This window comes from Rattus norvegicus, chromosome 13, assembly GCF_021556685.1.
Source record: "Rattus norvegicus strain SHRSP/BbbUtx chromosome 13, alternate assembly SHRSP_T2T, whole genome shotgun sequence".
Taxonomy (NCBI): domain Eukaryota; kingdom Metazoa; phylum Chordata; class Mammalia; order Rodentia; family Muridae; genus Rattus; species Rattus norvegicus.
In genome coordinates this window covers 64,677,792-64,693,359 of record NC_141546.1, presented here as the reverse complement: position 1 = coordinate 64,693,359, position 15,568 = coordinate 64,677,792, and the positions used below count along the sequence as shown (strand labels likewise).

Here is a 15,568-nt window from a genome sequence, read left to right as displayed (position 1 = left end):
AACCTTAGAAACTAGTCCCCATTCTCTACTGTTTTCTTGCCTAGGCCAATAAGTGCCACTCTCTTCAGCTGCTTAACACCTTAACTAGTCTCCATGCCAGTGGATGACCATGCCTGTGACTCTAGTCTCCAACTGAATCTATAGACATTTTTGAAAATAAGCAATTCTCTTCATGTTTATTCTCAGTCTATCTTCAATAAATAAACACCTCCATCACAGGAGTTAATAAGACTTTATAACTTTTCCCAGCCTCCTTTCACTTTTCCTCAGTAGCCAATTTTCATCCCATATAGTAGCTACATCATCCACTTTATTTACTTTAGAATGGTGCCTTCTAAGAGCCGGTTTTTATTATTAAATTTATAGAATATAGATGTTCACACAGTATATGCATGACAAACTGTTACAAACTATACTTTTGTACGTGTGTGTGTGTGTGTGTGTGTGTGTGTGTGTGTGTGTGTGTGTGTAGAGACAATTAGGTGAGTGCCTTAACATTCATTTGATCCACTATAGATGAAAGAATGTAGATTTAAGCAGGCCATGACTCTCCTACAACACATTGCACATTGTAATATCTTATGAATGTATCAGATGGACTTGATTGCAAATGCCTCCCTCCACAATGTGAGGACAGTCACTAGCTCCTTTAGTAGCCACCCTAACAAAGCTGAGAGATGCAGAATCCATTTGGAACATAGCCCCTTCTACACAAAGAATAAAAGAACCAGATACTTCTTAAATGTGGTAGTGTACTTGTGTAGATCATCATTTGTGAGATCCTGTCTCAAACAACCATAAAAATCAATACTAACATAAAATTAACTTTCAATATACCTAATTTTATATCATGAGTTTCTGAGCTTAATTGTGTAGGTGCAGTTTATTACCGACAGAGTAAAATATACATTTTCTTCTCCTTCCTTCTCTCTTCTCTTCCCTTCCCTTCCCTTCTCTTCTCTTCTCTTCTCTTCTCTTCTCTTCTCTTCTCTTCTCTTCTCTCTCTCTCTCTCTCTCTCTCTCTCTCTCTCTCTCTCTCTCTCTCTCTCTCTCTCTCTCTCTCTGGAGACATGGTTTTTACAATGTGTCAGGAGCCATCGAAGAAAAGCTAAAATCTACCAGGTGATCTTCCTAAGAGGGATCCACCTTGGATTATAATCTTCGATGGATTTGCTCCTGTAGGCAAGGCCCAAAAGAGTTTCATTTTAGGAAATATTTCTACTATTAATATGTTTCCTGTATTATCCCACCCTTTTGAGCAGATCTGTGCAGAACAACAAAGATGTATGGTCTTGTAGTGATGCTATATAGACAAATAGATCTTCAAGTAACGTGAGTTAACTGTTTCTGAGGTAGCAAGCAGGTTAACCATTAACTGAAGCTCATAAAAAGGAAATTAAGGATTTACTATAGGTGCAAATACAGAACATAAAATATTGACTGAATTTGTCTATATAAAATTTCACTAATAATGTAGTCACAAAAGTTAGGGTTTTTAAATCTCTAAGAACTTGTAAAGCTGTGATAGGTGATGAATGTTTAGCAAGATAATGACTCCTAGTGGATATGCATGTAAACATTCTTTGTTGTAAACTTCTTATTCAATTTTTAAAAACTTTTTTATTGAATATGTTTATATTTATTTACAATTCAAATGTTATACTTTTTCCCATTTCCTGTCTGTAAACCCCCTATTCCATCACCCCTCCCCATTATTCTATGAGGGTGTTCCCCAACCCATCCATCCACTGCTTCTTGACTCCCTGCCCTGATCTAGCCTTGGCAGGACCAAGGGCTTTTCCTCCTATTGGTGCCCAGCAAGGCCATCCTCTGCTACGTATGCAGCTGGAGCCATGGGTATGTCCATGTATACTCTTTGGATGGTGGTTTAGTCACTGGGAGCTCTAGTTTGTTGGAATTGTTCTTATGGGGTTGCAAACCCCTTCAGGTCCTTCAATCCTTTCTCTAACTCCTTCAATGGGGACCCCATTCTCAGTTCAATGGTTGCTGAGAGTGTCTTCCTCTTATTTGTCATGCTCTGGCAGAGCCTCTGAGGAGACAGCTATATCAGGTTCCTGTCAGCATGCACTTCTTGGCATCAGAAATATTGTCTGGGTTTGGTGGAAGTATGTATATGGGCTGGATCCCCAGGTGGGACATCCTCTGGATGGCCTTTCCTTCAGTTTCTGTTCCAAAATTTGTCTCTGTATTTCCTCCTATGAATATTTTCGTTGCTCCTTCTAAGAAGGGAAGCATCCACACTTCGGTCATCTTTTTGAGCTTCACATGGTCTCCGGATTGTATCTTGGGTAATCCAAGCTTTTGCACTAATATTCACTTATCAGTGAGTGCATACCATGTGTGGTTTTTGTGATTGGGTTACCTCACTCAGGATGATTTTTTTCTGGCTCCATCCATTTGCCTATGAATTTCATGAAGTCATTGTTTTTAATAGCTGAATAGTACTGCATTGTGTAGATGTACCACATTTTCTGTATCTATTCCTCTGTTGAGGGGCATCTGGGTTCTTTTGAGCTTCTGGCTATTATAAATAAGGCTGCTTATATATAGTGGAGCATGTGTCCTTGTTATATATTGGAGCATATTTTGGATATATGATCAGGATTGGTATAGCTGGGTCATCAGGTAGTATTATGTCCAATTTTCTGAGGAACCTGCAAACTGATGTCCAGAGTGGTTGTACCAGCTTGTAATCCCACCAACAATGGAGGAGTGTTCCTTTTTCCTCACTTCCTTACCAGCATCTGTTGTCACCTGAGTTTTTGATCTTAGCCTTTCTGACTGGTATGAGGTGGAATCTCCGGATTGTTTTGATTTGCATGTCTCTGATGACTAAAGACATTGAACATTTCTTTAGGTACTTCTCAGCCATTTGATATTCCTTAGCTGAGAATTCTTTCTTTAGCTCTGTACCCCATTTTTTAATAGGGTTGACTCTCTAGAGTCTAACTTCTTGTGTTCTCTGTATGTTTTGGATATTACCTTCTATCAGATGAGAGAATGGTAAAGATCTTTTCCCAATCTGTTGATTGCTGTTTTGTCCTACAGATAACATTTTTGCCTTACAGAAGCTTTACAATTTTATGAGGTCTCATTTGTTGATTCTTGATCATAAAGCATAAGCCATTGGTATTATGTTCAGGAAATTTTCCCCAGTGCCCATGTGTTCGAGACAATTCCCCACTCTTTCTTCTATTAGTTTGAGTGTATCTGGTTTGATGTGGAGGTCCTTGATCTACTTGGACTTGAGCTTTGTAGAGGGAGATAAGAATGGATTGATTTGCTGACTGCCAGTTGAACCAGCACCATTGTTGAAAATACTATCTGTTTTCCACTATATGATTTTAGCTACTTTGTCAAAGATCAAGTGACCATATGTGTGTGGGTTCATTTCTGGGTCTTCAATGCTATTCCATTGATCTACCTGCCTATCTCTGTACCAATATCTTACAGGTTTTTTTTTTTTAAATCACTATTGCTCGGTAATACAGCTTGTGGTCAGGAATGGTGATTCTGTCAGAAGTTCTTTTATTGTTGAGTTTTCACAATCCTGGGTGTTTTGCTTTTCCAAATGAATTTGCAAATTGCTCTTTCTAACTCTATGAAGAATTGAGTTAGAATTTTGATGGGTATTACATTGAATCTGTAGATTACTTTTGGCAAGATGACCATTTTTATAGTATTAATGCTGCCAATTCAGGAGCATGGGAGATCTTTCCATCTTCTGAGATCTTTTTCAATTTCTTTTTTCAGAGACTTGAAGTTCTTGTCATACAGGTCTTTCACTTGCTTGGTTAAAGTCACACCGAGGTACTTTATATTATTTGTGATAATGTGAAGGGTGTCCTTTTCCTAATTTCTTTCTCAGCTTGTTTATTCTTTGAGTAGAGGAAGGATACTGATTTGTTTGAGTTAATTTTAAAACTAGTCACTTTGCTGAAGTTTTTTATCAGGTTTAGGAGTTCTCTGGTGGAATTTTTGGGGTCACTTAAGTATACTATCATATTATCTGCAAATAGCCATATTTTGATTTCTTCCTTTTCAATTTGTATTCCTTTGTCCTCCTTTTGTTGTCTGATTGCTCTGGCTAGGGCTTTGAGTACTATATTGAATAGGTAGGGGAAGAGTGGGCAGCCATGTCTAGTCCCTGATTTTAGTGGGATTGCTTCAAGTTTCTCTCCATTTAGTTTGATGTTGGCTACTGGTTTGCTGTGTATTGCTTTTACTACATTTAGTTATGGGCCTTAAATTCCTGATCTTTACAAGACTTTTAGTATGAAGGGGTGTTGAATTTCGTCAAATGCTTTCTCAGAACCTAATGAGATGATCATGTGGCTTTATTTTTTGTTTCTTTATATAATGGATTATGTTGATGGATTTATATTGAATCACCCCTACATCCCTGGAATGAAGCCTACTTGGTTATGATGGATGATCATTTTAATGTGTTCTTGGATTCTGTTTGTGAGAATTTTATTGAGTTCTTTTGCATCGATAGTCATAAGAGAAATGGATGTGAAGTTCTCTTTGCTGGGTCTTTGTGTGGTTTAGGTATAAGTGTAATTGTAGTTTTGTAGAAGGAATTGGGTAGTGCTCCTTCTGTTTTTACTTTGTGGAATAGTTTGAACATTAGTGATAACAGCTATTCTTTGAAGGTCTGATAGAATTCTGCACTAAACCCATCTGGTCCTGGGATTTTGGGAGACTTTTACTCTTACTGACTGCTATTTCTTTAGCAGTTGTTGGACTGTTTAGATAGTTTATCTGATCCTGATTTTTACTTTGGTACCTGGTATCTGTTTAGAAAATTGTCCATTTACCCCAGATTTTTGAGTTTTATTGAGTATGGACCTTTGTAGTAGGATTTGATGATTTTTTGAATTTTCTCAGTTTCTGTTGTTATGTACCTTTTCACTTCTAATTTTGTTAATTTGGATTCCCTCTCCATGCTCTCTGGTTAGTCTGGCTAAGGGTTTACCTATCTTATTGATTTTTCTCAAAGAACCAGCTCCTGGTTTTGTTGATTCTTTGTCTAGTTCTTTTTGTTTCTACTTGGTTGATTTCAGCCCTGAGTTTTATCATTTCCTGTCATCTACTCTCCTTGGGTGTATTTGCCTCTCTTTGTTCTAGCATTTTTACATGTGCCATCAAGCTACTAATGTATGCTCTCTCCACTTTCTTTTTGGAGGCACTCAGAGCTATGAGTTTTCCTCTTAGCACTGCTTTCATTATATCTCATATTTTTGGGTAAGTTTTGCCTTCATTTTCATTAAATTCTTAAGTCTTTAATTTCTTTCTATCTTCCTTGATTAAGTTATCTTTGAGTAGAAGATTGTTCACCTTCCATATATATGTGGGCTTTCTGTCATTTTTGTTGTTATTGAGAAAAGCCTTAGTTCATGGTGATCTGATAGAATGCATGGGATTATTTCAATCTTCTTGTATCTGTTGAGGCCTGTTTTGTGACCAATTGTATGGTCAGTTTTGGAGAAGGTACCATGAAGTTCTGAGAAGAAAGTATATTCTTTTGGTTTAAGATGTTTTATAGGTATCTGTTAAATCCATTCGGTTCATAACTTCTGCTAGTTTCTCTGTGTCTCTGTTTAGTTTCCGTTTCCATGACCTGTCTATTGATGAGAGTGGGGTGTTGAAGTCTCCAATTATTAGTGTGCAAGGTGCAATGTGTGCTTTGAGCTTTAGTAAGGTTTCTTTTATGAATGTGGGTGCCCTGGCATTTGGAGCATAGATATTCAGGATGAGAGTTCATTTTGGTGTATTTTTCCTTTGATGAATAGGAAGTGTCCTTTCTTATCTTTTTGATAATTTTTGGCTGAAATTTGATTTCATTCAATATTAGAATGGTTACTCCAACTTGTTTCTTGGGACCATTTGCTTGGAAAATTGTTTCCCAGCCCTTTACTCTGAAGTAGTGTTTGTCTTTGTCACTGAGGAGTGTTTTCTGTATGCGGCAAAATGCTGGGTTCTTTTTACATATCCAGTCTGTTAGTCTATGTCTTTTTATTGGAAAATTGAGTCTACTGATGTTGAAAAATATTAGAGACCAATGATTATTGTCTCCTGTTTTTTTTGTTGTTGTTAGAGGTGGAATTGTATTTGTGTTGCTATCTTCTTATTCAATTTATGTTTGAATTTTAGTGAACCTTTTAAAAATAGGAATGCTTGGACAAATCATGTGATCTATTCTAGAAAAGGTACAAAGGACTAGGGAAGATTACATTGGAAGATATACATTGAAGAGAATATTTTGGGAATAAGGATCACGAACATTGTTACATGAGAGCAGGAGGAAATAGTAATATTAGAAGGAGTATGCAGTGTGGAATAACTTAGAAATTATAAGCCAACGTAAAAAATTAAGAGAGCAATATGCTGAATGCAGAGGGAAAGAGGAAAATTCAGAGTGAGTGCAAGGAGCAGGCAGGCTTCTCCTTACCACAGAACCAAACAGGTCTTTTCTTAATAGCAAGGCAGGCTTAGCCTTACAAAAAAGAACAAAGCTTTCTCCTTACAGACTTGGGTTTAATTCATTTAGTAATAATAAGGTAGAAGTTTTTTCTTTCTCTATGCAATGAAGATTGGAGCTCATTTTTCATCCAGAATGAGTGAGTTCTTTCTGCACTGGCACTTGGTCTTTTGCTCCCTATACATACATACATACATACATACATACATACATACATACATACATACATACATACATAGATGTGTGTGTATGAGTGTGTGTGTGAGTGTGTGTGTGTGTGTGTGTGTGTGTGTGTGTGTGTGTGTATGTGTAAGTAGGTAATTATGAGATAGTTTGAAAACTGGGCCCAAGTGGTTTGAATGGAAATTCATGAATATACACGAACAAATCTGTAGATGAATTTATGTGGTTTTAATCCATAGTTGCTTTTGTAAAAGTTTTTCCTTCTGTGAGCATGATTTTCTTCTCCTGGTTCAATAGAAGTTTCTTGCTGGAACTTCCTCATACCCTGACAAGTGACAAGAGGGAAAAGGCACTAGCTCTTTTTTTTTTATTGACCACCTAAAGAATAAGAAACTCTTGCAGTTCCAGGAAGTTGTGAGTTACTCTGTGTATGTTCTTAGAACTCAACTAGAGTTGTTGCAAGTGTCTGGAAGAGATGTTGAGCCATCTCTCTAACTCTTTTTTTTTTCATCTTCATTAACTTGAGTATTTCTTATTTACATTTCAGTTGTTATTCCCAAGGCTCTAGCTCTTAATCCACAATCCCATGCTGCTTTAAGATAAGGTGCTAATAGGGGTTGGGGATTTAGCTCAGTGGTAGAGCGCTTGCCTAGGAAGCACAAGGCCCTGGGTTCGGTCCCCAGCTCCGGGGAAAAAAAAGGAACCAAAGAAAAAAAAAAGATAAGGTGCTAATGCCAGAGACTGCAGCTTCTGGCTTTAGAGGAACTTAGACAGAAAGGTCAGCTACTGCAGCAAAGTGACTTAGACTTAAGGCAGGAAAACATTTAATTATTAAACAGAAAGTTTAAGTATCTTGCCATAGCTGACATTCTTTTTCCTCAGTTTACCTTCAAGAGAAAACCAAGAAAGAAGAAGAGTCAGAGATGGCCTCTGGCAACATCGTACCTCTGGCTGATTAAGAACTTGTTATGTGGACCAGGCTTGGCTCTGCCTCCTGGATTCTGAGGTTAAAGGTCAGTGCCACCACACACAGCAAACAAATACTCTTTAGGTGGCAAACAACTAATTCTAATCTTAGTTAACCCACTTATCTATGATTTCATTGCCTTTCTGAAATATCGTCTGAGTTCTGAGCACAACTGGTTTTGGCAATAGCACAAGATGAAATCTGACTAAATGGTTAGGCGGTTACAAGTTGGCTACATTTTCGTTTGGTTGGTTTAAGAAAAAAAATAAATAAATGTCCTTAAGCCTAGGAATCTGTCATATACAAATGTAAATACCATTTTACCTTCTAAAAACTAATAGCTTCTAAAACGCACGACTACTTTATCCTTTGGGATTCTTGACTCAAGTCTTTCTAGCCATGTGAATAACTGAGTTCACATCTTGGCATTTCAGTTGTTGGAAATAATGGGCCCACTAATTTCAAAGTGCTTTCTCAAGATAAACTAAGATTATTTCACAATGAATGCATTCTTTCATCTTTGGGACTGATAACAAATACATACAAACATAAACTAATCGCTTTGCTCCTTCCACCTGATTTATCAGATTTCGAGTGACAATCTGTTTTAAAGAAAGCTTTGACGTGTAAAGAATATATCAGACATGAAAAGAATGCTTTCATAAACCTAGGATTATAAAATAAGTTCATCAAAACAGGGATTTTGTAGAATTCTGCTACTAAGAAAATAAAAATTGTATTATTAATTGACCTATTTGCAACATAAATAAATTCACAGTACAAAAATATGTTAAGAGACATTTAGGAAAATCTATTAGGTAAGGTATAAGAATACTTGATTTTTAAGAAAGTAAATTAGAATGTTATAATACTAATAACTTGGCTTGCTTTTTTGGAAGAAGAGTGGATTGGCTAGATATTTTGAAGTTCTACTAATGTTACTCTCTCTTCTCTCTCTCTCTCTCTCTCTCTCTCTCTCTCTCTCTCTCTCTCCCTGTGTGTGTGTGTGTGTGTGTGTGTGAGTGTATGTGAGTGTGTATGTGTGTGTATGATTTGTTTGAGTCTCACCCTGTAGCCTAGACTAGGTTCAAACTCATGACCATCGCTTCAGCCTCCCATGTAGTAGTAGAATTACAGGTATGAGCCACTACCCTTAGTTTGTTTTTTTTTTTTTTTTCAAATTTAAAGTATCTTTTCACTACTTTGCCCTCTTTTCCAATATGTTTCTCCCCTTTTTGTGTTTATTCCACTTAGTTGCAAACATATTCAAATGATTCAATTATCAAACAAATCACAGAAGGAAAGAAAGAGAAAAGAAAAGAAAAGAAAAGAAAAGAAAAGAAAAGAAAAGAAAGGAAAGGAAAAGAAAAACAAGATCTGCTCAACCCCACCTCCTCCTCTGGCTCCTTTCTTTTATCAGCCACACTTGCTTATTTGATTTGCAATATTTCCTTGCCTTCTGCATTTCTTTATTCTTTGATTTTAAGCTTATCTTTTTGATGATTTGGTTCTGTCACATAAATACATTCTCTCACTGACATACCCAGGGGACACCCTTTATCTCCTTGTGAGCAATAGGTCCTTCTAATGGTGTCTACAGTTCTTGACTCACTCTGACTCTGATAAGATTAAAACTAACCACACATGCTTTTGACATCCAATCTATATGAGAACAGGGAACTAGACAATTGCTAAGAAAACAGCATGTTTAAATGGACTAGGGAGTGCAGGACAAAGGTCCTTGGGGCAGCAGCAAAACCTCCAGATTGTCAAGCCATACAAATTTCAAAGGTGCTGACTGAGTGTGAAGACCATAAAATCCCTGCTGTTGCCCTCAGGATCCAAGTAACTTTTAGAAACAATATCATAATTTTTGTGAAGAGAATTCTTATTCTCTGGGTCTTCTTATATATTTATAATGTCCCCTTCTTTCCCTTAATTATTTCTCTTCTTGCTCCTTAAGTATTGATGGTATTTTCTCAGGAAACCAGCTTTTGGTTCTGTTGATTCTTTGTACAGTCCTTTTTGTTTCTACTTGGTTGATTTCAGCTCTGAGTTTGATTATTTCCTGCCTTCTACTCCTCCTGGGTGTATTTGCTTCTTTTTGTTCTAGAGCTTTTCGGTGTGCTGTCAAGCTGCTGATATATGCTCTCTCCTGTTTCTTTCTGCAGGCACTCAGAGCTATGAGTTTTCCTCTTAGCACAGCTCTCATTGTGTCCCATAAGTTTGGGTATGTTGTACCTTCATTTTCATTAAATTCTAAGAAGTCTTTAATTTCTTTCTTTACTTCTTCCTTGACCAAGTTATCATTGAGTAGAGCATTGTTCAACTTTCATGTATATGTGGGCGTTCTTTCCTTATTGTTATTGAAGACCAGGTTTAGCCCATGGTGGTCTGATAGGACACATGGGATTATTTCTATCTTTCTGTATCTGTTGCGGCCTGTTTTGTGCCCGATTATATGGTCAATTTTGGAGAAAGTACCATGAGGTGGTGAGAAGAAGGTATAGCCGTTTGTTTTAGGATAGAATGTTCTATAAATATCTGTTAAGTCCATTTGATTCATAATTTCTGTTAGTTTCTCTGTGTCTCTGTTTAATTTCTGTTTCCATGATCTGTCCATTGAAGAGAGTGGGGTGTTGAAATCTCCTACTATTATTGTGTGAGGTATAATGTGTGCTTTGAGCTTTAGTAAGGTTTCTTTTATGTATGTAGGTGCCCTTGTATTTGGAGCATAGACATTTAGGATTGAGAGTTCAGCTTGGTGGATTATTCCTTTGATGAATATGAAGTGTACTTCTTTATTTTTTCTGATGACTTTTGGTTGAAAATAGATTTTATTTGATATTAGAATGGCTACCCCAGCTTGTTTCTTCAGACCATTTGCTTGGAAAATTGTTTTCCAGCCTTTACTCTGAGGTAGTATCTGTCTTTGTCTCTGAGGTATGTTTCCTGTAGGCAGCAAAATGCTGGGTCCTCATTACATATCCAGTTTGTTAATCTGTGTCTTTTTATTGGGGAATTGAGTCCATTGATGCTGAGAGATACTAAAGAATACTGATTGTTGCTTCCTGTTATCTTTGTATTTGGAGGTGAGATTATATATGTGTGCTTCTCTTTGTTTTGTTGCAAAGAATAGTTTCTTGCTTTTTCTATGGTGTAGCTTGCTTCCTTGTGTTGGGCTTTACATTTATTATCCTTTGTAGGGCTGGATTTGTAGAAAGATATTGTATAAATTTGGTTTTATCATGGAATATTTTGGTTTCTCCATCTATGTTAATTGAGAGTTTTGCTGGATACAACAACCTGGACTGGCATTTGTGTTCTCTTAGGGTCTGTATGACATCTGTTCAGGATCTTCTGGCTTTCATAGTCTCTGATGAGAAGTCTGGTGAAATTCTGATAGGTCTACCTTTATATGTTACTTGACATTTTTCCCTTACTGCTTTTAATATTCTTTCTTTGTTTTGTGCATTTGGTGTTTTGACTATTATGTGATGGGAGGAGTTTCTTTTCTGGTCCAATCTATTTGGAGTTCTGTAGGCTTCTTGTATGTGTATGGGCATCTCTTTCTTTAGGTTAGGGAAGTTTTCTTCTATGATTTTGTTGAAGATAATTACTAGTCCTTTGAGTCAGGAGTCTTCACTCTCTTCTATACCTATTATCCTTAGGTTTGATCTTCTCATTGTGTCCTGGATTTCCTGTATGTTTTGTAGCGTTTTCCGTTTCACATTATCTTTGACAGTTGTGTCGATGATTTCTGTGGAATCTTCTGCTCCTGAGATTCTCTCTTCTATCTCTTGTATTCTGTTGGTGATGCTTGTATCTATGGCTCCTTGTCTCTTCCTTTGGTTTTCTATATCCAGGGTTGTTTCCCTTTGTGCTTTCTTTATTGTTTCTATTTCCATTTTCAATTCCTTCACCTGTTTGATTGTGTTTTCCTGTAATTCTTTCAGAGATTTTTGTGTTTCCTCTCTAAGGGCTTCTACTTGTTTACTTGTGTTTTCCTGCATTTCTCTAAGGGAGTTCTTTATGTCTTTCTTAAAGTCCTCCATCATCATGATCAAATGTGATTTTAAATCTAGATCTTGGTTTTCTGGTGAGTTTGGATATTCAGTGTTTGCTTTGGTGGAAGAATTGAGTTCTGATGATGCCATGTAGTCTTGATTTTTGTTGCTTGGGTTCCTGTGCTTGCCTCTCGCCATCAGGTTGTCTCTGGTGTTACCTTGTTTTGCAATTTCTGACAGTGGCTTGACCTTTCTATAGGTCTGTGTGTCAGGAGTGCTGTAGACCTGTTTTCCTATTTTCTTTCAGCCAGTATGGGAACAGAATGTTCTGCTTTCAGGCATGTAGTCATTCCTGTCCACTGGCTTACAGCTATCCCTGTGGGTGGGAACCAGAAGGGCCTACCCCTACTTTTCCTAGGTCCCTGTGCACAGGGGGCCCTGATTGTACTAGGTGTTTTCCTCTTGCGTCAGAAATGTGGACAGAGAGTAGTCTCCTCTGGTTTCCCAGGTGTGTCTGACCCTCTAAAGGTCCAGCTTTCCCTCCCTTGGGATTTGGGTGCAGGGAGCTGTCTGACCAGGTGCACTCAGATGCGGGCGCAGTCTGGACCTAGGGCTCCTGCAGCTTGACTGCTGCAATCTTCCTGTGCCCAGAGGCACTCTACAGTTGCCTCTTGGGCCAAGGATGTGGCAGAAGGTGGGCAGAAGTGGCAGTTTCTCCTGCCCTGCAGTCTCAGGATTGCTCACACTTCTGGGCAATCAGCTCTCTCCCCCACGGGGTTTGGGAGCAGGGAGCTGTGGGCTGGGATCAGCCATATATATATATATATATACATATATATATATATATATATATATATATATATATATATATATATATATATAATTTTAAATGTTAAGGAGAAAGAGAAGGAGAAGGAAATCAGCCTGGTCTATACAGCAAGTTCCTCAACCTTTAGGGCAACATAGTGGGAGTAAAGATGATTTCATTAAAGGTTATATTGGAGAGGAGATCTGGCCAGCAGTCTTTCTTTTGCCATTTGACTCCTTGGTGATTTATTCTCTCCTCCCTGTGTGGCAGCTGCTGGTTTGCAGTGTGGCTTTCTAATCTTTATTTCTCCAGAGATGTTCTCCATGCAAGCCTGAGGCAGAAGGGATTGCAGAAATGGCCCACTTGCCTTGAGAGTTATGTGGACCTTACTGCCTCCCTTTGTGTCTGCCCACACAGAATAGGGTCCCAGACACAGTCTGACACCGAGCCAGTCCTCAGTTCTCATTATGTGCCAAGCTCTGAAAAAAAATTTGGGCTGAGCATGTTCTTTGGCTTTTGGGATTCCCTCTGTGGTTTGATTCCTTTTGTAGGAACGTGAGGATTAAGCGCAGTGCCTCACGTTCTTGAGCTGAACCCAGCCGTCGGTTTGTCAATGTTGAGACGAGAGCCGAAGCCTCTCACCCATTACTGATACTATCTGTAGTCAGGTGTCGAGCTGTATTCCTCTGAAATATTTTCCGAGTTTTCAGCTTGGACGTTAGCGTCATTTTCTGCCTACGTAAGTGAACCACACCTGCCTGTCTCAGCAGCACGGGACAAGAATCCGCAGTTCTCCAAGAATGCTGCATACCATTAAAAGTTAAATGTTTTCCATCACTTTTACCTGCCGTCCTTCAGGGTGATTTCCATGGGACTATAATTTCTTTTTTATTTTTGTTTGTTTTTGTAATTTAAGTTACAAAACGATATAATTTAATCACAAGGTTTCTCCCTTCCCTTTCGTCCCTCCAAACTCGCTTATATGTACACCTGGATGAACCACACTGGATAGCTATGACTTCTTCATTTCCTGCTCTTATTTTCTTCCACATCATTTTCTTTCTCTGCTCCTCTCCCCTGCTGTCACTTCTTTCATTGTCTGCTTAACCAAAAACTCAAAGAGCTGCTTGTGGTGGTGCACACCTATGACCCCAGCACTTGAGAGGTAGAGGAGGCGAGAGACCAGAAGTTCAAAGTTGTCCTTGACTGCATAGACAATTCAAGGCCAACCTGGGATATGTGAGACCCTGATTCAGATAAGCACACACAGAAACAGTTGAGTAGATACTGGGCAGACCTTTTCTGTTCTATGTAGTATATGGATTTCTAGAAACCATTTTTTTTTCCGGGAGCTGGGGACCGAACCCAGGGCCTTGCAAGCGCTCTACCACTGAGCTAAATCCCCAACCTCTAATATATGGATTTCTAAATGCAAACAGCTCAACATGCCGTGAACCAGATCGCTCTAATACACAGGTCTCCAGCAGCAGCTAAGCCTAACTTGACAGTGAGCAGAGGTTGCGACTTCTAGTCGGCTGTGCAGAAGGGAGGCTCCTCCCAGATCTGTTGCTAACCTCGTCTTGCTTCATTCCTACAGTGTGTGGCAGGTTCTAGGCAATGTGTCTGGGAGAAGCTGCCTTATGCTGAGGGAAGCTAGTTCAGTGCCCTGAAGGCCTACCTTGAGTATGAGTGTGCATTTGAGTGTATGAGCATGAGTGACGTCACTGTTATGGGAGTGGTGGATAAGGTGAGCCGTTGCTTTGAGGGTACATAGGTCTCTGATCAGTATCTGAGTACACGTTCATCTCGAGTCCTCACTGCTATGGGCTTCTTTAAAGCCTCTTGCTAGATTTAACAGATGATCATCTATATCACTCACAAAAGACTCCTTACCTGAACAGTGCTACTTTTATTATCTTTTTAATAGAGAATTGCCACAAACCCACACAGAAGCTCTGCCACTTATCTTTCTCTGTAGAAAGAGAGCTCCTGCTATGCTAACAAACGCAGCTCACAAATTGGACAGGTGTCCAGGGCTGATTGTTAATTGCTTCTTGCTGATGACCTAAATATGAACTTGCAGCCAGAACTCTCAACTAAACAAGTACAGCGTTCTGTGCTGCCCTGTTTTCTACATGCTGTGAATAGGTCCTCTCAGCTGAGAAATCTTAGTAACTCATAAAACAGGGTGAGACTTGAATGCAGGGCACAGCTTTGCCAAAGCCTTGACTTTTGGAACTGGAGAGGAATCTTTGAGCTTATTCAGGAAAGCTCCTCCTTTGTGGGCTTTAAATGAGGAATCTAAAGTCCAGAGGAGGTTGTGAGTAGCTCCAGGTCACATAGGAAGCTTGTGTCAACCTTGAGAATTAAGGTCCATTCTTCTGTTTTTTCTTCTGAGAGACACTATTTCTCATAACTGCCTACTTCCCTTACCTCTCCTGCTGTGAGGATCTCTGCGGCTGACTTCATCGTCCCAGGACCCTAAACTCTGAAAGCCATATTTATTTCCACTCATTGGAGAGTAAGACTTGCAGTCAGATTGTACTGTGGATCCTAGGGAGATATCTGGGACTTGCACGTAATGTTTTGGTGATAATGGGGGCTGTAGCATGAGATGGCCGATTGCTTGCCTAGCACGCAAGAAGCCCTGGGTTAGATCCTCAGTCCTGTATAAAGTAGGCAGGGTGGCACAGGCATGTCATCCAACACTCTGATGGAGGCAGGAGAGGAAGGAGATGGAGGAGATCAAGATCATCCTTGACAACCAAGACAGTTTGTGGTTGGTCTAAATAACTCTATGCTTTTAGGATCATTTTTTATCATAAATATATAAACCGTAGAGAGTTACTATATTACACTCTACCAAACACTTGTTGTGTTTTGACTTGTTTTCTTCCTTTTCTGTTGCCTGTCATTGCAAGCTTCCATGTTCTTTTTACAGCATCTTGAAACAAAATTAAGCAAAAATCACCTAAATATTATAAAGTTACGCATGTCAGGTAGCTGTCTTTGGGTGTAAATCTAAGGAGAATTACATATAAGGACCATGCAGTGAATGGTGCCCTTTCTACTTTAGGGTGGACTGAGGGAAAACATTC

General features: G+C 38.9%; 1 long non-coding RNA gene across 1 annotated transcript in view; it reads left to right on the top strand.

Annotated features, from left to right (window-relative positions):
* The first annotated feature begins 5,136 nt into the window (after positions 1 to 5,136).
* Positions 5,137 to 15,568, top strand: part of LOC148001665 (uncharacterized) — a 45,041-nt gene continuing 34,609 nt past the window's right edge. Inside the window, exons 1-2 of the long non-coding RNA XR_015635541.1 lie at positions 5,137 to 5,268; positions 7,571 to 7,701. This is a non-coding gene — a long non-coding RNA (uncharacterized LOC148001665). The remainder of the gene's footprint in view (positions 5,269 to 7,570; positions 7,702 to 15,568) is intronic.